The 22,554-nt window shown below is 32.9% G+C and overlaps 1 protein-coding gene across 1 annotated transcript in view; it reads left to right on the top strand.

Annotated features, from left to right (window-relative positions):
* CNTNAP2 (contactin associated protein 2) overlaps positions 1-22,554 on the top strand; it is a 1,523,154-nt gene that overhangs the window by 132,968 nt on the left and 1,367,632 nt on the right. The gene's annotated exons all lie outside the window — the stretch shown is intronic.

Genomic DNA, 22,554 nt, shown 5'->3' with positions numbered 1-22,554 from the left:
TGGGAGTCCGTAGGTTTGAACTGAAAGTGGCTTATCTAGAAAGTGTGTAGCAGGCCAATAGACATTGAATTCTCAAGCTCTGGAGAAAGAGCAGAGCTGAAAATAGAGATATGGGAGCCATAAACCATGAGTAATCAATGAAGAAGAAAATATTATATGTGATTACTCCATGGGTAAATAGAAAGGGAAGAGAGAGCCAATGATAAATACAAGGGAAACCTCTAAATTCAGTTGTCAGATTAGGAAACCATGCAAGAGAAAATTAAAACAAGACAAAACAAAACAAAAATGTAGTCAGAAATATTAGGAAAACTAGCATGAAGAGGAGGAGGGAGAGTCAGTTACTGCAAAAACATGAGACTTGAGATTGCTTTTAGAGGTGGGTTCATGGCCAAACTTAAAAACAGGATTTTAAATAGAATAATGCATAGAGAAGTCACATAAGTACAAATACATGTTGAGGGTTCACTTATTAACAAATACTTATCAAGTTCATTCTTATAGAACAGAGAACATAATGAACAATGAGCGATAAAAGAGGTGTAGTCTCTACCCTCATGAAGACGACAGCTAATTAGAATATAAAGGTGTGATTATAAAGCATACTTTAAAAAATAATTGGAGATGGAAAATGAGAGAGAGAGAGGGAGAGAAGAAGATAAGTAACTTGGGAAAATAAATAACTTTTTTTTTTTGGAGGTTAGAAAAAAGTTGAACCTCTTTGCAGAATAAGAGGAGGAGCCAGTGGAAAGGATCTGTGGGTGACAGAGTTTGTGGGCTGGGGACAAATGTGTTTCCGTATATAGAGATCCTGCCATGTGCCAGGCACTCTGCCATATGTTACTTGGTTGTCAGAAAGTTCTGCAACAGCCTCTTAGTCCAACAAGAACACAAATGAGAGAGGAGCATATTCATTTGAAAGAAAAAATACCTCCTCTTTGTCTTCTGATCATTCCTATGAAGATTGAAGAGAAGATACTCTATTTTCTTTAACTTACAAGTAAACATATATTAATCAACTATATTAGATTTAAATGTACTTTCTAAACCTAAATAAGCCATCTAAGTTCATTTAGAGTTTTTGTTTAAATAAATGGAAAATACCTCTTGAAACAGAAAACAATAATTCATTATTATCAAGTGTGATACTTTTGGTCAAATCTGTTAAAATATATGTTCCAGGGCTTTAAGGGTAGAATTAACCCCAGAACAGTAAAACCCTTCTCTGAGTGAAAAGAAGTTCAATAACCGTGATGCATAGTGCCATGCTTTTGTACCTCTTCTTCTTTGTGGCGGCCAGCTGTCACACTCACTATTGAAAGAACACCCATAAATGGCAAAATTGTGGGCTGAATTTGTTTCTTTGCTGTTTGCTTATTTTTGCATTATGTGGATTTTCATTTTGTTTTCACATTTTTCTTTAATCTCTTATTTTCTTACACATATTTTAAACCTCAAAAATTTAGCAATTATCTTATAATGAGCTGTTTTCTTAAGTGCCCAACAATTGTATAAAATTGCTTATTTGATAAAATCAATAGAAAGCCATTAGTAAAGAATAAAGTAGTATTATAAGTGCTATTGTTAGTATTATTCTAATTAAGCCTAAATACCTGATACCTGGAGACTGTGAGTCTATCTGTAAGCATGGGGTAACTATGAAAATATCCTAATTTAAGGCCTATAATCAGAAGACTATCAGCATTCAGTGAGATTGTTTTAAAACATGTACTGCAGCTCAAACATTCTATGGCCCTGGTATGTCTTTTTTATCAAGGTTATCAGGGTTGTATTAACATTGCTTCACCTGCCCACATGAAATGGCTAAAGAACAAAATTACATCTGATCAGATGAAGAGCACATACTTTTATATAATTTACTGAATTTTGGAACTTTGGTGCTTCATAAATATTTAAGAGGTGAATGTATTTAACAGTCTGAAAATTGATGAACCTAGTTGCAGGGCAGGAATAAAGGCATAGACATAGAGAATGGACGTGAGGAGACATAGAGAATGGACTTGAGGACACGGTGTGGGAGGGGAGAGTTGGAGTGAAGTGAGAGTAGCATCGACATATATACACTACCTAATGTAAAACAGTTAACTAGTGGGAAGCAGCAGCATAGCACAGGGAGATCAGCTAGGTGCTTTGCGATGACCTAGACGGGTGGGATAGGGAGGATGGGAGGGAGGCTCAAGAGGGAGGGGATATGGGGACATATGTATGCATATGGCTGATTCACTTTGGTGTACAACAGAAACTAATACAGTATTGTGAAGCAATTATACTCCAATAAAGATCTATTAAAAAAAATAATGCTTAAGACCTTGGCAAATTAGTTAACCTCTGGCATTCGATTTTGAATGAAGGGGTTATTATTTGTTGGCAATTGTGTAGCCATTTTAATGAAAAAGCATTTGCCAACCCTTTTAATAATTCATCCTATGAAGCATCCTCGTGTGGATACAGGCTAACATGCTCATTTTCTCAGTTAAAATATTGAGAAAAATAAAGATAAAATAATTGATCTAATGCAAAGTCCATGGCAGTGATAAGACTTCAGAAACTAGAACTTTTTCCCCTGCCAATTCTTTAGATTACTCATTCATGTTAGAGCCATTTATTCTATTTAATTAATTCTGTATTTTAACAATTAAGGAATATAGTATTTGATATATTGAATGAATTCTTTACTTTAAATCTTACGTTATGTTCCAATATCATTTTCAGATTTTGTAACATTAGAGACTCCATGATCTCAGGACCTTTCGCTATGACAGTGAAAGTGAAAAAATTGTATATTTTGGCCACTTTTGCATAGTACTGTGTTATCTCTTAAAGAAAGAATAATGAATCACTTCTTATCATGTTTCCTTGTAACAGTAATGCTACAAATGCCCCATGACATCTGGTAATCTTATCCGAGAATAATAATACTCAATGCAACACATTTATTTTCCTTATGAATGAGAACTAATATTTATTCATAATATTTGTATTTGTACCTTGGGGGAAAGGCATGATGTTGCTTGGCTGTCTAAGACTTTGCAGAGAGCCCTCAAAGGTTAAAGCAAGTGCTATTAATTAGATGCTATTTTCATTTTTTATCTGAAGATTTTCTTAAACTAACTTGGCTAGGAATTCAAAATTCTATGAAACATACATGTGCACTCATATTCTTGTACTTGTGTGCAGCCATGCATACAGACATGTCATTCTCCACATGGCTCTGCATGGTACAGAGATATTGCAGAGACTCTGGGGTATAATGTGGCCATTCTGGTACCTCCAGTTATTAAGCTATCTTAGATTCAGAAATAAACCAGTGTTATACTCATTCTTGTGCTTGAGTAAACTTTAATGCATGCAGATTTATACTTTATTGCTATTGTATTGAATGCATACAGTCTTATACAGTGATCTTTAATATGGAAAAATTAGTGAACTTTTAATTGCTTAATGTATTTTTTGTAAAAGGTAATTATTTGATAACTTGAAAAACCCTTCTTTAGATCAGTAGTTATGTGAAAGTATAAAGTGAACAGTGAACATGGATTTCAAAGAAAATCAGTAAATGAAAAATTTACATACTCAAATCTATAAAAATATCTTTCAATAGTAGGCATTTATGACTGTACTGAAAGGTGACTTTTTTTCTTTTGCTAAAACAAAGGTATAAATAACTAAAGAAAATAAAGTGAAAGGAGGAGTTTTATTAAAGCATTAGATAATTATTTGCTTATAATCCTTATTTGCCACTATATAATCATGCTACTAGTTTATTCAGTAGAGATGGATAATTATCAATAACTGATAATTATCAAAGGTAAGAGGTATATCTTTCATATGACTCTATGCTTTAATTAAAGTATTAGTCAAATGTCAAAAAGGTATTTCCACAGTAAACTTGTAAAATGAGAAATAGCCTCAATTCAAAAATACTAATTAAATACAGAATGTGATTCAATAAAAATCACTGATGGTTAATTAAAGGAAGAATTATCAGACTTGAATGAAAATATATAATACATATAATCCTAATGAAAAAATATGCTATTTTTTTTCCTCCCTTGTTACTAGACATTTACCAACCAAGTATTTAACCTTGAGAAGAATCAAAAAAGCTTTCCTGAGCACATACCATTTCCCAAATACTGAGCTAGGCAATTTAGGGTTTCAAAAGATAGTTTGAAGATAAAATACTTGCTAGCATTTCCTTGCAGACTAATTAAGGAAAAATGTATTAGTTAACTATTAGAGAATGGGAACACAAATCCAAGAAACAAGACTCACCTTAAACAAATACTAAATGCTTACCTATATTTATCAAGAGATTTGTAATTCTGTTTTCTTCCTTCCTTTTTGCCCTCTTTGCTATTGATTTGAGATTATATTTGAAGTTATAGTGTGTTCTTATTCCTTTTTTTTTTTTTTTAGAATTGAAATTCTCTAACACTTTTGGTGGTTATTGTTAGACATTTTAAACTGTGTATCTTTCTCGATATATGATGTCATTCAATAGCTTTACAGTCCTCTTTCAACAATTTAGGGCATTATAATATTTACCAAAGCCAGACAAAAATTACAAGAAAGGAATATTACAGATCAATATTTATAATGAATATAGACACAAAAATTAATTAGAAAATTAAATCCAACAATACTTATATAGAGATAATACATTATGACTAAGATTTATCCTAGGAAAGCAAGGTTGGTTCAACATTAAAAAATCAGTCAATGCAAATCATCATATGTAATTATCTCAGTAGATGTAAAAAAATATCATTTGACTAAATCCAACATCTATTAATGATAAAACACTCTCAACAAAAAATGGGTTGGAAGGAAACTACATCAAACTGATAATGAACATGTATGAAAACCTATCACCAAGGTAATACTTAATGGTGAAAAACAGTGTTTTCCCCAGGATTTATAAACAAGAAAAGAACATCTGTTTTGACACTTTTATTCAGTGTTATGCTGGAGCTCCTAGCCAGTGCAATAAGACAAGAATAAATAGAAGTATAAAGTTTGGGAAGGAAGAAGTAAACCTGTCCATATTTATAGATGATATGATTTTCCACTTAAAAAACTTAATCTTTTTAAAAATATCTGTTATAAGTAATGACTGACTTTAGCAAGGTAACAGGAGACAAGACTAATACAAAAAATATTTCATATTCTAGCATTGAACATTTGCAAAATGTAACTTACAAAGGTAATATCACTTAAAATAACATCAAGGACTTAAAATGCCAATAGTTAAACACAATGTAAAAAATATAATAAAAAATTACACTTAAAATTACAAAATATTTTTGTAAGAAATAGAAGTATATTTAACTGAAGAGATATGCCATTTTCATTGATTGAAAGACACCTTATTGTGAATGTATTGATACTTCACAAATTAATCTATAGATGCAATATATTCTTAGCATATTTCTAAAAGGCTTTTTTGTTTTTTTAGAAATTTACAAGATGATTTAAAATTTACTTGTAACTGCAAAAGGCTTGGAATATGTACAACTATTTTGAAAAAGAAATTGAAAGATTTTTAAGAATTTCAAAAATTACCATAATGCTATAGTAATAAAGCCAATGTGGTACAGATGTAAACATAGACGCATAGGTAAAGGGTAAAAAATTGAGATTCTACAAAAAAAAAACAAACATGTATGTGGATAGTTGACTTTTAACAAAGCTACCAACACAATTCAATGAGGAAGAGGATAGTCTTTCTACAAATGGTGCTGGGACAATTATATGCATATGGGGAAAATAAACATTGACTTCTACCTCACACTCTATATAACAACTAAAAATAGATCATACACCTAAAGGTAGAAACTACTATTTTTAAACTTGTAGAAAAATACATAGGGGAAAATATCCACCATCTTGGAGTTGTCAACAATTTATTAGGACACAAAACGTTAGTAGCAATAGTAGAAAAATTGTTAGAAGTATAATACATAAAATTATAAAGTGTTCTTCATAGGACACCCTTACAAAAATGAAAAGACAAGAGCACAGACTGGGAAAACATTCACAATACATAAATCTAGCAAAAGCCTTGTATCCAGATGTACAATGACCCCCTCCAAAAAAATTGCACAATTAATACTATTTTGGTGTCTGCTTCTCAGTGGATCCGAACTAACACATTATTCTTCTTTTCTTTCATATATATATATATATATATATATATATATATATATATATATATATATAATTCTGAGAAAATCCACCAATTTCTGTTGTCATTCTGAGGTACTGTCCTACCATAATAACAAAATGCTTTATGTAAGGAATTTAATGCTACTTTTCATATAGTTCTTGTGTCTTCCCCTGATAGTTTTCCATCTACCTCTTTAACTTTCTTAATGATAAAAATTGGAATGGCTTCAGGCTAATACGTCTTAAGTACACGCACAAGTGCAAGGACAGTCCAAGATGAAAGTAAAATCTGCAATAGGAAATGAAGATCCCAAACCTTAATTGTTAGGTAATTCTAGTATGTGTCTTTGCAATTAAATAATAGGGCTATTTAATTCCTGCTTACTAATTTTGTTTACTCATGTCACTTCATAAACAGCTACTTTAGCTCAGTCATCAAAGATAGGCTAGTATAAATAGTTACAGGTAAGAAAAGTTACTGTATTTTGGGCACAGTCAACAAAGTTGTTGTGTTTTGAGGCAAGGACTTGAGGAACATTTGCTGAGAAATATTTTCTGATTTGATTTCCCTTTTCTGGGTTATGTTTCCATGACAATCACTTTAACCTTTGATATCTCTATTCTTATTATAATATTTACAATTAAGTAGTTGACATGGGTGTGTTTGGGCTATAATTAATATAATTTATGATTTAATTAAAATTATCCTAAGTCAATGACAGTAATCTATTTGCATGGAGAAACTGTGAAAAATTTAGGATATTTTTCTTCTAAGTTTTATCAGCATAAATAAATTTAAACAACACGCTGTAACTCTTGCTTTGCAACTTGATTCATCACATATTGCTGTTCCCCAAAAAATGTCTTTCCTAATTATGCTTTGTTCTCAACAATATTAAAGTTCATTGCCACTCCCATAACACAACATGATGTCTGTGTGAAAATTGCCTGGAAGCAATGTTGGCTGATGGGAGGATGCCAACTTATATTAAAAAGCAACTGTTAAGGATTTATCAATAAAAAAAAATAGAGTTAATTATATTAGTACTTATCTGTCTTCCCCTTTGGGCAGGTTAAATTATTAAGTTCATTTTTTATTTATTGAATTCTTCATTGAAATGTATGTCATCCATCTGTATGAAAACAACTATCACAAGAGAAAAAAGGTAACTGTATGTACACCCTTCGAAAAAAGTAAATTTTGTGAAATAAGTGTTTCAAATATAATTATGTTTCTGACTGAAAAGGAAAGTTTAAAACTTTGAAAATCTGTGACAGAATCCAGGCTTTGCCTCCACTTTAACATAAATCAACCCTGCACTTCATGCTTACTGTTCTTACTATTTTGTTTTCTTGTTAAAAAGAGATTCCAGGGGGCAGTGCGTTCCACACGACTTAATTATGTGTCAGTTGAAAGACATACCTAGACACTATCAGTTATTAGGTTTCTTATCAAGCCAGTAATGTGGTACGGCTGTTGTATTAATAATGAAGTTTTAATTAGCTCTCAAAAATACTGGGCGCTTGTTTAAGGCCTCTAAATTGAATAGCACATGCTTTACCTGGAAGGTATGAATGCATCCCAAACATATCAAAGTAAGTGCCGAATACATTGTATGCACATTAGGAGATAATAACTAGAAGACTTAACATCTATCTTTGAAGAGCAATGTGTATAAAATGTTCAGGGAAGTTCTTTCACATACTTAAATGACGGTCTTAAGAATACTGTATTATCTTAGCAAATACTATAGACAAGCAAATGGTTCAGTGTATCTGTTTACCTGAGGAGTATTGTCTGGGGAAAAGCACATTTCCACCAAAGTTTGAGTCATCTTTTATTTCAAATGGGAACATTCTTTTTTCCTAGCTATTCAAACAAAACAGTTATATTTTACTTATTGCTTCTTTCCAATATTCTGACCCATGAGAAATTGTGCCAGACTCCCCATTCCTAATCCTTGGGTAGCTCACATATCTAAATGTTTAAGTAATTATTGATTTAAACTCCTATCACTAGAGAATTCTTGATGTCTTTTCAATACAGCAGGTGAATTTCAACATGATTTCCTTGTGTGACTTGATGACTTTTCAGTACAGCAGGTGAATTTCAACATGACTTCCTTGTGTGACTTGATGACTTTTCAATACAGCAGGTGAATTTCAACATGACTTCCTTGTGTGACTTCCTATTCATGCTGTACATGGTGTGTAGTTTAAACTAATATTACTGGAAATAACCCTTTCCATTCCCACCCACTCCTCTCTACACAAACACAACAAGAATTTTAAGCAGGGGACAGATTTTGACACAGAGCAAGGAGGAACTATAATGAGTTGCCACTGGAAAAATTGTATTTGTGTTATTCGTATGGCCAATTTTTATTTCTTCTCAAAACATCTCTTTTTACCAACCTAGTCTGGCTCTTGTTTTAGTATTTCAAAGGATGTGCTGCATGTCACTGTTGCTGTTAAGGATGTTTGTTGAATGAGCACAATAATTAGTTACCTGCTGTGTGTCAGGTACTTTGTGAGGCTCAGAGGTTCAAGGTGCTACCTGAAAATGCACATATTTCAGAGGCTGCACAGTGACCTTCTGTGGGTCAGAGATAGGGTCCCGGTGGATTTGAATTATGAATGAGAGTGAGTCAAGGGAATGGGAATAGGGTGTGTGTGTGTGTGAAGAAATTAAAAGCTCAGAGAAGAGCACATAGAGCTTGTGTGGGGACCTACAAGGCGTTTGCTATTTCTGTATCACCATAGACGCGAGGGTGAGGGCAGAGGCACAGGTATTATGATTGCCTTTGGGGGAGGCAGTGATTATTAGTCTCAGAGGGTCTAGGGCCATGTCTTGTCCATACATGTTTTCCTTCAAATTTTGGGACACTAGTACTTTCCTTCAACCTCAGAATGCTAAAAGGCCACACAGGTAGGAAGAAGGTGTAGAACCCTTCCTTTTGACATTGCTTCAAAAATAATACTTATCAAATATATTATTTTTTTCTAGGAAGTATGGCATCTGTTATATGCCTAATAGGTTAGGATTTGGAGGGGGCACCAAAGTCATAAATAAAAAAGAGTAACACACATTTCAGGAGAACAAAACCAGAACAAAGCGGACTTATTGGTAAAGGGCCAATTCAGTGCCCAAAAAGCAGGACCACTATTAAATTTAAGAGAACAGTGGACAGAGGGAGATGGAGATACGAAGTCTGAAGTTGAAACCTGAGGCCAGAAATGAGGCATTTGTATAAAAAAGATATTGAAGGTAACTTGTCCGTGAGGAAAGTTCATTAATGTGAACTGACTTATGATAGGAAACATGACATAATTAAAGGGAAAAGAGAATCCATTAGAACTTTGTCTAGAAAAATAAAACAAATTAAGAAATGTTTATTTTTATTTATAACAGAACTTTGTATTTGCAGCTATACTCTAATTCTTCAAATTAATTTTCTGCCAAATTTTGACATGATTCTTCCCGTAACATCGTTTGAGAGCATGTTTCATTCTGCTTTTGCAGCATCGTCACAATGAAAGACATTTTAACAATAGTTTAAGAGCACTATCGGTTGTTCCAGTGAAGTCTGTTGATTATTCAAATACTTTTATTTTGAAATGCCTCTTAAGTTATCCTTCCTGTCAATTTTTCCTCATGAGAATTGGTCTAACCATTGTTGTGTGTGTGATTTGAACTCTTCCACATCAGTGTCTTTCACTTTAGGAAGGCCACTATCTATAGTAAAATTTCCAATTTCATTTTTTTTTTCTTTCTTTCAGAAGAAAGCCTTTTGAGTGATAGTCCCTGACACTCCTCTAATACTTGCTAATTTTTTTTTAGATTGAGGTATAATTGACATATCACATTATGTTAGTTTCAGGTATACAACATAAAAATTCAATGTTTGTATACATTGTGAAATGATCACCATAACAAGGCTAGTAAACGCTCACAATTTCATTTTATAGTCAATTTACATTCTATTTGCATTATAATCAGTGAATAACTGACTAATACAATATGATCCATGTGAAAGGCAAAAGTGGACTCTAGTGTAAAAAAGCAGAAAAGAATGAATGGAGAACTTAATAAGTGGCCATTTTTATACATATTTTTATGAGAAGTTAAGTTTGGGTTCTCTGCACAAACTCATAACTGAGGGGATACAGATAAATAATTCTCCTACGAAGAGGACGTCGATACTAACCAGGGTATTAACCAGGTTATGTCTTAGGAACTGGCCAATATGGTCTTCACTATTCCCCTCAGCCTGACTTTAGACAGCTTCCTTTCTGACTCTAGGCTCCTAGTCTCCTTGTTCTCAGAGCATTTACTTTAGAACACTTGTCATTGTAAATCCTTTCTCTGTCTCTTTTAGATGTAAATTTTCTAAAACTGGCCTTTTGCCTGTTTTGCAATCCAGAACCTTCCTTCAAGTGCCTGGGAGCCATCTCTGAACTGAAAACATCAAGGGCAGTAGCGCCCCAATCTCCCAGTGTCAGATGGGAGAGAAGAAGCTAACTTTGGTGGGCCCCTCACTGCAAGTTGGAAAATTACCTCCAGTGATGAAGATAGGAGAAAGTTTACTTTTCCTCGGTGTAAAGTCAGTTAGCAAACACAGGTGGCCTAAGATTCAACCCCGCCACCCGCCCTTGCAGGACGTAGAGCTCAAACTGAGATTTTCCCTCTCTCCACGATTGCAAATAGCCTTCCTTTCCTGTTTACCTTTGTCCAGTGCAATTTTTGCTTTGAAGGGACCCATAAGGAGCTCATCACATCAGCTGTGAGTCAGAGAACTTCCATCTCTTTGGCACATAGAGGCTTGGTGAGGTCTTAGCCCAGCCTATCCTTGTGTCACCTGAATGTTCCCAGGCTGAAAAATACCACAGACACCGATGTTTATGTTCTTATTGAAGATTTAAGTATTGCTGATAAGTGCCTCAGGATATGTTCTTTAACCTTCTTCTGTACAGTAAGTTTGTTCTCATATATCATTTTGTGTTATTTCATTCCTATCATTTCCTCTTAAAACAACTCCCTGATAAAGAAAGCATATCGTTCACATTATTAGGACTGTAACTTCACTCTCAAAAAGTATGCAATTGAGATTATGTAAAACAAAGGAAATAAAACTATACAATAAAAAAATTATTTACCCTTTGAGGATATTTGGCTTGGCTAAAGCTTCAGAAGATTTCTAGAAAAATTATAACTTCATTTTGCCTCAGAATGCTTCTCTGATCATTGATATCATCACCCATTCAATAACCATTTATTGAACCTTTAAATTTGTGCCAGGAACCATTCTAGGCATACAGGATTTAAAATACGGATTGTCACATTGCAGAATTACCCTCCAGATCATTTTTATGCAATGTTGACCCAATACACATTATGAGCTGCTGACCCAGAAAGTCTGAAAGATTCAGAAAAGACTATGGAAGAAATACAACTTTTTTTTCTCTAGTATATGCATGCATATTTGTTTCTCTGGCTTAAATCGAAAATAAGTAAACGTAATACAAAAATATTTCACTTTCCTATTTCACCATTCTCCTCATTGGTATGTTTGTAACTATCCACTTTTAACCACTACAGCAATTGGTTTTCATTGATGAATCAAAATCTGAGATGACATTAACTTATGCTCAATCTGACTTAAGATGTCAAAAATCTTATTATGTGGTATATGTAAGAAAGGAGTTGGATATCAAAATTGCATTTAAAAATAGGAAAATGAAAGTTAATAAAAATAAGGAAAAGACTAATTTATCTATTAAAATATAGAGAAGGAATTTGAAAATTTTACAGCTTTCAGTGCCATTTGGATTATTTACTTTGCACGAAGCAAGATCATGTGAAGACTGTTTGCCTTTTATGATGTCACCTTCCATGATAGTTGTTCTGTTATTGGAGATTCTCAGTTCATTACCTGCACAGAATGAGAACTGGAAATTCTATAAGTTATTTTTATTGAGCCAAGTTACCTCTCTTCATAGTATACATTTCGTTAATTATTCCTCTTCAGCAAACTGTTTTAGATGCACATATATCATTTCTAGTCCTTATTTGTACATTTGAAGTAATTCATAATAAAATATTTAATAAAATACATAGAAAAGGATTCAGAACCTGTACTCTTACATTTTAAAATGGCTACTGCAGACACAATTTACTTTTTTTGGGTTTTTTTGTTGTTATTTTTAAATTTTTAGTCATTTTCTTTATTTTTTAAATTTATTTCACAATTTATTTCCTTATTTTGGAGTTGTACTGTTTGTTCATGAACCAGTGGCCCTTAATTATTTCAGCTATATAATAAATCTTGATATTTGTTCATGCAAAGTCCACCACCTTAATCTGAGTTGTAGATATCTTCCATTTATTATCCCAGATCCACTGTTTATTATTTTTACCCTGATATCTGGCCAGGAGTTGACTTCTATGGATTCTAGGGACTTCCTTGTCCTCAAGCTTTTCCTTGAATTTGGCCAACAGAGAACTAGGATAGGAGATGAGAGGGAGGGAGGAAAGTGATGATGTCTTATCTTTTTGTACGAGGCTAGATTCATTTTGCTAGTGATTTAGGAAATCCTGAGGAAGACTGTTCTTAGCCCCCTCCCCCTTTCCTAGTACTACTGCTGGTTTTGTTAATAAGATTACTCCAGCCGGGAGAATATGTTATGTACAGGTGATCTAAGTAGGAGTTAGGAGACAGTGATTGTTTAGATAACTTATATCTGACTCTGACAGTTCTCTTTCTAAAATTATTTTAATAATTTTACTTTCCCCTCTGAGTAACATCCAAACTCCTTTCATTGTCAGGACGCCCTTCACAAACGGAGTGGTGCCCGTCCCTCTGACCTCATTTCTTCTGTCCCCGCTACACCAGGCACTTCAGCCCTCTTGCAGTTACTCAGAGATGAGCTTTTTCCTGCCTCATGACCTCGCACCACGTGGCTCTGTCTGCTGATCTTCATAACCCTCCCTCCACCTCAGTGACTCCCCGTTCAAATATCACCCCTCGGAGCAGCTTTGGCTGGTCACTTCAAAGCATCCCGAGTTTCTCTCTAACTCCTATTCTGTTTTACTTGGCTTTATAACATGTATCTTTGCTTTGCAACGTCTATCTTGTGTGAACTTTGTTTATTCATTTAATACCTATCTTCTCCAGTACGATATTATCTCTGTAAGGGAAAGGACCTTGGCTTGCTTACAATCACATTTTCTAACCAAGAACCAGTGTAGGCTGTAGTAACTGCTCAATAAACATTTGTTAGATGAAATACAGTGCCAGGCAAACACATTAATAGATTTGCTGAGCTGGTGTCTGTGCCACCATTCCATTACCCTGTGTCAATCCCTGCACATGTGAGTCAACCTAATTTAAAATCTTCTCACAAATTGGCTTTGGCATAGAAGAGGAGCTGTACTTCCATACTTTTCTAGAACATTTAGAACTACAGTCAGCCCTCCGCATCCACAGATTCAACCAACCATGGTTTGAAAATATTCAGAAAAAAAATTTCCAGAAAGTTCCAAAAAGCAAACCTTGAATTTTCTGAATGCCAGCAACTATTTGCATAGATTTACACTATAATTAGATATTATAAGTCATCTAGAGATGATTTAAATTATATGGGAGGATGTGCATAGGTTATTTGCAAATATCACCTATGCACGGGTCTTGAACATCCTTGGATTTTGGTATCCATTGGGTGTATGTTAAATACAAAATGAAAACTTTCTGGATAGAAAGCTTCAAACTGAAGATATAATGATATAGAAATGAAACTTTAAATCTGTAATTCCAGATCACCTTATCTAAGACTCAAAAGTAGGTGTTTGCTGTGTAAATTTGGAAGAAGGAAAATAACCTATCACAGTGCGTAAGATAGGGGTTCAGGGGAGAGTTGATTTTATTGTTCATAATATTTAGAGGAATATGTGTTCACATATGTCCTTAAAAAGCAATAGAATTGAATATCCTTAAAGCCTTCACTTAATACTAGTGATTAGAAGCAAGCAAAATAGTATTCATATTTCATAAAACAGGAAACACAATGAGTAATGCAAGAGCAGAGATATCCATTAACACAGCATGGATTGTAAATGATTTATATGCAAACAATTTAAAACTTTTCTTAAGTGAAAAAATTTGTCAGAATGTGTTTAAAAATTAAATAATATACGTATAAGTATATATACGTATATTATTTAATAGAAATATCTATTAAAATGACAAAACAACATAATATGGAAAGACTTACAGAAAACCATTATGAGTAGACAAATTTAATCAAACAAAGCAGCAAGAAGAAAGAAGATAGGAATCACCAAACATAAGCCCCAGGAGACCAGGAATTTTTGACTGTACTATTCACTGTTGAATTCACACCACCTAGAAGAGTGTCTGGCACATAGTAAGCACTCAAAATTATTTCTTGAATGAATGAATAATGTCTTAAAAACAAAAAACATAAAAGCAATAAAAAGGAGAAAGAGTATCACTTTATATTACCAAATCAGTGTTTATAAGTAATATGTATGAGTCACAAAGTTTAGATGCTAATTGGCATATAATACATACATCAAAAAAGGTATCATACAAGGAGATTTTATAAAAATTAATTGTGGATAAAAAAGTTTATGTACCAATATTAATATATAATAAATCAAGGATATAGAAAGGAAAAATATTATTAAAATAAAAATTAATCTGTATTTATATGACATAAAAACCAGAGAATGCATCTACATTTGATTGTTTATTAAGTCACAAAGAAAAAGAATGGATAGATTATAAATCAGATATTATACTGGTCAAATACTTGTACCTCAAGAATAAGAATATTATGATACTAGAAATAAATTTTGAAAATGTACAGATTGCCATTACCACCCCCCTCAAAAAATATTTGGTATTTAAGAATATGTCTTCAATCCATCATTAGAGGAATAAAAACTCAGAATTTGAACAATCATTGAAAAGATTATGAAACCTGGAGCTCTATATATCAAACTTTTATGGATTTATGCCTAAAGTTTTATTTGGGGTAAATTCTTAACTGCTTTTGTTTAAAAAAGAGTATTCACTCAAAAATTTAAAAACATAGAAAAAGACAAAATTTAAAAAAAGACCATCAAAAGACAAAATATTCAATTAAAAAACTAATGCTCTATTATTGTTGCCATTTTCTCAAAAATTTAATAAAAACTGAAAACACTCATTAAATTACAAAATAGTGGGGGTCAAATATTTGGTAATATATTTGGTTATTTTATTTGACAATGTCTTTTGAAAAACATAGATTAATAACATTGACATAATAAATAGAAAATATGAATAGTCCAAAACTAAAGAAATACAGTAATATATATATATATAAATGTTTGCCCCCAGAAAGTTCTGTGATTTGTCATTTGTGTTTGGAAAACTGATTTCTGTACTTTTTAATCATTTAGAATGTTGTTTAACTTCTATAAATGTTGTGTTAGATAAACATGTGAAAAGCTAATGAACTTTATTTCGCCCATGAATATGTTTGTACATATTCTTTGTCAAAACGTTTATTTATTTTAAAGCTGGAAAATAGCATGTTATTCTTTTCAGTGCTATTGTACAACATTCCCTATATAGATATTTCCAATAAATTTAGATAATTTGAAAATTATATTTAAGCTTTTAGCATAGTTTTTAAATAATTAATTACCATTCTTTTTTCTTTAGTTGTTAGTAGTAATTCTCAGGAAATCAAATATTGTTCTGTGTATTCAATTTGTAGTTATTAAGTTTTCAAGGGAAGGTGTCCTGAAATAGCTTTTATTCTCATTGGAATATTGATTCTCAAAACAACTCAACTTATTTTAATTTAGCAATTAAAATAGCAAAGAAAAGTAAAATTAATAGGAATTTAGCAAATGTATGTGTCTCTGCCTCTTTACTTCCTTCCTCTCAAATCCATAACCCTGTGCTGCCAGCGAACACACAGTTTTGCTTATGAAACCCCTTCCTACTAGGTTGTGATAATTTCACTGAAAGAATTAAAAACACCAGGACAGAATAGTTAAAAATATAGCTCTTGACAAAAGGTCAAACATGCTATAATGTTAAAAAATAGTTTCCCCAATTCTTTCAATATCATTTTATAGTTTAATTATTTAGAATATTTTCAAGCAATTTTTAACATTAAAGAGAATATGTTAACCTATTTAAGTCCTTCTGCTTTCTAATATGTGAAATAATTTATCTATATTTGAAGCTCATTTATTATTTTTAGTATTTTTTTTTAAAGTTACAAGCTATAATCATGACCTATCGATTAATAACGATGCTCAATGAACTTTAATCCTGTAAATAGGACATTTTCAATGGAAACAGCTGTGTGATTCATAATCATTATTACACCAGTAACAGTATGATTGTAATATTTATGTTAGTGGCCCAGTCGCTATTATGTTTGATAAAATTAGACAATCAGTGCTTTATGGAGATTAAGATTGTATCAGAGAGTTTCAGAAGAATGAGAGAGGAAGGTCTCCAGATGGGTATCTTTTAATTTCCTTCCTAGAGCCCAAAAGTAGAACCAGTAGAAACTTTACAGGAATGAATAATTCTTTTCCTGTATCTATCAGTGTCCTAATTTAGGGCAGTCTTCAACTGGTAGGGTGCTTCTAGCTGGTCTATTTCACTTATAAGAGTCAGAAAGAGCATATTGTATGGCCTACATTTTTGTTTGTTTGTGGTTATAAAAATAACCCCATAATTACAAATGGAGAGTTGAATCCATGTTTTGTGGACTGATTCATTTATTGAATGTTGTGAATTATTGTTTTGATGAAAAGGATTCAATTATCTGTCAACTTATTGGAATTCTGTGGATCTGAGTGCCTATGAATGTTTGAACATGAATAAATAAAATTGTAGGGCTAAGTATATGTTTCTTTAGTCAATATTGCCACATGCCTGGAACATAGATATTTCTCAGTGTTGTCTACATTCTTCTGGAGACAGAGACCCTAATATAACCTGAAATTGCAATTTAAAAAAAATCATAACTTATTTTTTATTGATGAATGGGAAAAAAAGGTATTTAGTTCTTTGTACTATACCATATCGTAATTGAAACTAAGCTAAATAATGCATGCACAACCCTGTTTTTTTCTATCTGATTCCCTATCAACCTCTTTCATTTCTAGTTCTATTCTGTGTAAGTACTAAGTGGATCCGAAACTGTTTTTTAACCTGAAGTTTGGTAAAAGAGTGGAATTAAAAGAAAATAATCCTCTGAGGTATGAGGCCTATCTTAATTTGGGCTTCTACTTCTCACAGTCATTACTCACATTTCCAGAGGCTGGAGGTCTGAGGTCAGGGTGCTAGCATGGTTGGGTTCTTAGTAAGGCCCGCTCCCTAGTTTAGGGGCGGCCATCTCCTCTGTGTATCCTCACATGGTGGAGACAGAGAAAAGGCTACCTCTCTCCCTCTTATAAGGACACGTATCATTTGATGGACATTTGATGGAAAGGTACTACCGTGGATCTACAGAAATGATGTTAAAAATGTAAGAATTTATGTCTTAAGAAATCAGTTTATTTACTTTGATTATTTGAATTTAAAGATGATGCTACTAATTTTTAGTGATAAAGCTTCCGTTAAAAGTTTGTAAAATTCAGCTTTTCAAGCATAGAACAGGTAATACATCTGGGGAAAGAGTAAAAGAGTCAAGGAAATTCAAAATTATAAAGAGGGATTCCATATTGTGTTGGAAGAAATAAGAACAGATTGTAAAAAATAATTTTATAGCTGTGACGGAGAGATAGTTAAGAGATAAAATAATTGATCCCCTGAACGCTGCCATTTAATCCTTATACCAATTCAGCTGTAGAAGTTGTTTTCATTTAATAATTTATATCAAAAGCAGGTCATTCATTTTTTTTAAGTAAACATTACATTGAAGTTTTACTTAATTCCAGAAGTTTCTTGAGGCACTAAAGACAAATCTGTTAGAGAAACAGTTGACCTGAATTCAACTTTTCCAGATAGAAGACTTGCAAATTATATATAGACCACACTGATAATAACCATGTGTAAAAAGGAAAGATTACTAGATTACTTCAGGGTAAACTAAGAAGAAATGAATAGATAGCCCCTTTCATGCTTTGTATTCATTTGCAGCTCTGTTGAGCTAAGATGGAAGGCAGAGGGAGACCGGGAAGGAACATGGGAAGAGTGAAACAATGATACGCCTTTCCTGTGTGATGCTATCAAATTGCCTTATCTTCTTGGGCATCAGTAAATCTCACAGTGCTGTCCTGGGAATTCAGTGAGACATTTTAATTGTCAGTGTTTATTGAGCACCAGCTGTGGACCAAATAACTCTTGTAGATACGGAGAATATAATGCTCCCTGAGGTAGACTGGGTCCCATCCTTTTGAGGTTTACACTCAGGTGATGAACACAGACATTGCACCCTAGGGCTGGGAAAGTGCGGGGCCCACTGGAGCTTAAGAAGTAGGGTGCCACTGATGACTTCCAGGAAAAAGAGATGTCTAAGTAGAGACAAAATGATGAGCAGGGATCCATCAAGCAAAAGGAAGGAGGGAGAGGAAGCAGAAAGCAAAGTACTTTGTAAATGAGAGTATACTGCTCAAGATAAAAAGTGTGCTAATTACGGTCGTTCTAAAAACTTGTCAGGCAGAGTAAAATTTAGTTTCCTTCAATACTTTTACAGCTTCAGTATCAAATATACCCTTTAAAAGGAGAGCCTCTACAAGTTTAATCACTGCATTTGATAATCTCAGAACAATGGTTGTCTACTGAGAGTTTGTATGCATCTTTCTCATTATACAGACCCCAGAATAATGTTTTCAATGAAAAAACATGCAAAATTGTTAAATCAGTTATGTTAACTACACTGTATTTAGTATAGTTAGGTGCTGAATGGTTTTGTAGTTATTAGCAGAAATAAGATTTTCAGGGGAAGCAGAAATAATATAAACAAAATGGAATAATATTTTCATTCCTAAATGTTAATGTTATCTGTCATATCTTTGGCTATTTGTAATGTTAATCCTCCCAACAAAAAGCCTTCAGCCTCTGTCAGATACAGCTTTTTTATTATTTTGCATAGGAAAAATATTAAAAAAAAATAAGCTTATGGCAAGAAGCAGGAACAATTGGGCAGTAGTCTAATGTAAGTAATTTCATGGGGAAAATCACACATAGGTAGAGATTAAATGTGTGGCATTGCCTGCAGTTCAAAAGTGTAAAGAATTTGGCAAAACGAGCCCTTACATACCTGATGTAGAAATGCACACGTTTCCACTATTTGAATCTAGTTTCTTCCTCCAGCTCTCCCTCAACAAAGCAGGAACAATAAATGATAAATGTAGATCATATAAATGGATAACTTTAATAATTTAAGGTTTTAATCTTACATGGAAAGTTGCAACAATTATTCTTATTGCCTTCAGAACTCCCTTTTGCAAGGAAAGCCGTGTAGTTGAACAGGGATAGAAAAGAGCCAGAGAAGACATAAGTGATTGTATTTGTCATCTTCTAATTACCATATTATCTTAGACTGTGCTTTATTAGTGTTTTGACAACTGACTTATCACTGAAAAGATTTTTTCAACATTAGTTGTAAACTGAGCATTTCAGTAAGACTTGTACTTATTTTGCACAGGATAGATCTTGTCATACTTGATTTGCTTCTTTACTCGGAGTGAGTGTGTGTGTGTGTGTATGAGTGTGTGCTTTCCCTTTATGTTTCCTAGATTTTAAAAATAGATACATTCGAGTATTAATTACTTTAAGACAAGCTTTTGTAAACTTAACCGAATTTTCCTCTGGCTGCCTTTATAAAAAAAAAATTGATGGGTTATATCTTAATATACCCCTCAACTCTAAAATCTAAGTTGATTTAAAAAGGAAGAATTTAAAGCCATAGTTTTGTTTCATAGTTTTTTGGTACTACTTTTTTGCATTCTTCTGACTTTAACGTTCTCCCTCCTGCTGCCCACTTTCTTTCTACTTTTCAAAAAAAAAAAGGAATATTTCTTATACCTGAGTATCACCCAACCTCACATTCAGAATTATGTATAATTCTAAAACAGACAAACAAACAAAACTAATTGCAGTACCGTGATTATTGGTGGTCGATTTCTATAATGATTCACACATGTGCCCTCCTATGTCAGTAAGACTACATTACTCCTTACCTCACAGATGCATGGTGAGGATAATATGGGAGAATACAGGGAGTGCCTGACTCATAAATATTTGTTTTCTAGTTTTTAATCCAATAGTCTACAAGTTTCCAATTTCTCACTTTTTTTTTTTTTTTTTTTTTTTTTTTTTTTTTTTCCACACACACACACTGTATTTTATTTTTACAAGAGATAGATAGACTGACACCAAGCATTGTACATGGATGACCACAACAAAAGCAACAATGATTGCAATTACCAAACATGAAACACACTTATACTATGTCATAACATTGACATTCAGTCCAGTAATCCTCCACTGTAACAGCTCCTTTACTTTGCAGTGAAAATTGATTTGTATATTCTTTTCCTCTGAGTCCTTGTGGGATTTTTTTTTTTTTTTAATTCAGACAGAAAGTCACAAAAATTATACTCATCCTCATCAGTTCACTCAGTCCCATGTAATTAATTTCTTTTTTTTCATCTTGATCTTTTGTTAGCACTTTTATGAGTTCATCAGTTTTTCATTAGAGTTCTGAAAATGCTTATTCATTCAGTTCAGCAGTACAGTCAGTTACCAGAAACCTGTACTTGTCAGAGTCTTTTCCATGAATTTCTTGAAGATGAAACTCTTTTATAGGAACATATTTGCAAAATCATCAGAGTACACCCAGAACTGTCTGTAAATGACAAAAGACTTAAAAATGACCATGGTTAAAGATTTGATGAAAGTTCATAATAATGCAGTTGACAAGAAAATTAGTTATTTCTGAGATATACATTTTAAAGTAATAACTAGGATTATTACTTATAACATTATACCAGAACATATAAGATTTTTAGACGTTTCCTGTAATGTCTGAAACATTTATATTAACATATTTCCATACATATTTCCATACAAATACAAATATAAGATTTTTAGAAATTTCATGTAATGTCTGAAACATTTATATTAACATATTTCCATACATATTTCCATACAAATACAAATATAAGATTTTTAGAAATTTCATGTAGTGTCTGAAACATTTATATTAACATATTTCCATACATATTTCCATACAAATACAAATATAAGATTTTTAGAAATTTCATGTAATGTCTGAAACATTTATATTAACATATTTCCATACATATTTCCATACAAATACAAATATAAGATTTTTAGAAATTTCATGTACTGTCTGAAACATTTATATTAACATATTTCCATACATATTTCCATACAAATACAAATATAAGATTTTTAGAAATTTCATGTAATGTCTGAAACATTTATATTAACATATTTCCATACAAATAACCCAATGAAAGTTTAGTATTAGTTGTTTTGTTTGTTTTTTTATACTGCAGGTTCTTATTAGGCATCAGTTTTATACACATCCGTGTATACATGTCAATCCCAATCGCCCAATTCAGCACATCACCATCCCCACCTCATCGCAGTTTTCCCCCCTTGGTGTCCATATGTCCATTCTCTACATCTGTGTCTCAACTTCTGCCCTGCAAACTGGCTCATCTGTACCATTTTTCTACGTTCCACATACATGCATTAACATACGATATTTGTTTTTCTCTTTCTGACTTACTTCACTCTGTATGACAGTCTCTAGATCCATCCACTTCTCAACAAATGACTCAATTTCGTTCCTTTTTATGGCTGAATAATATTCCATCGTATATATGTACCACAACTTCTTTATCCATTCGTCTGTTGATGGGCATTTAGGTTGCTTCCATGACCTGGCTATTGTAAATAGTGCTGCAATGAACATTCGGGTGCACGTGTCTTTTTGAATTACGGTTTTCTCTGGGTATATGCCCAGTAGTGGGATTGCTGGGTCATATGGTAATTCTATTTTTAGTTTTTTAAGGAACCTCCATATTGTTCTCCATAGTGGCTGTATCAATTTACATTCCCACCAACAGTGCAAGAGGGTTCCCTTTTCTCCACACCCTCTCCAGCATTTGTTGTTTGTAGATTTTCTGATGATGCCCATTCTAACAGGAGTGAGGTGATACCTCATTGTAGTTTTGATTTGCATTTCTCTAATAATTAGTGATGTTGAGCATCTTTTCATGTGCTTCGTGGCCGTCTGTATGTCTTCTTTGGAGAAATGTCTATTTAGGTCTTCTGCCCATTTTTGGATTGG

The sequence above is a fragment of the Balaenoptera acutorostrata genome, chromosome 7 (genome assembly GCF_949987535.1).
Source record: "Balaenoptera acutorostrata chromosome 7, mBalAcu1.1, whole genome shotgun sequence".
NCBI classification, from domain to species: Eukaryota; Metazoa; Chordata; class Mammalia; order Artiodactyla; family Balaenopteridae; genus Balaenoptera; species Balaenoptera acutorostrata.
Note: the sequence above shows the minus strand (reverse complement) of the source record. Positions and strands in the feature narration are given on the sequence as shown.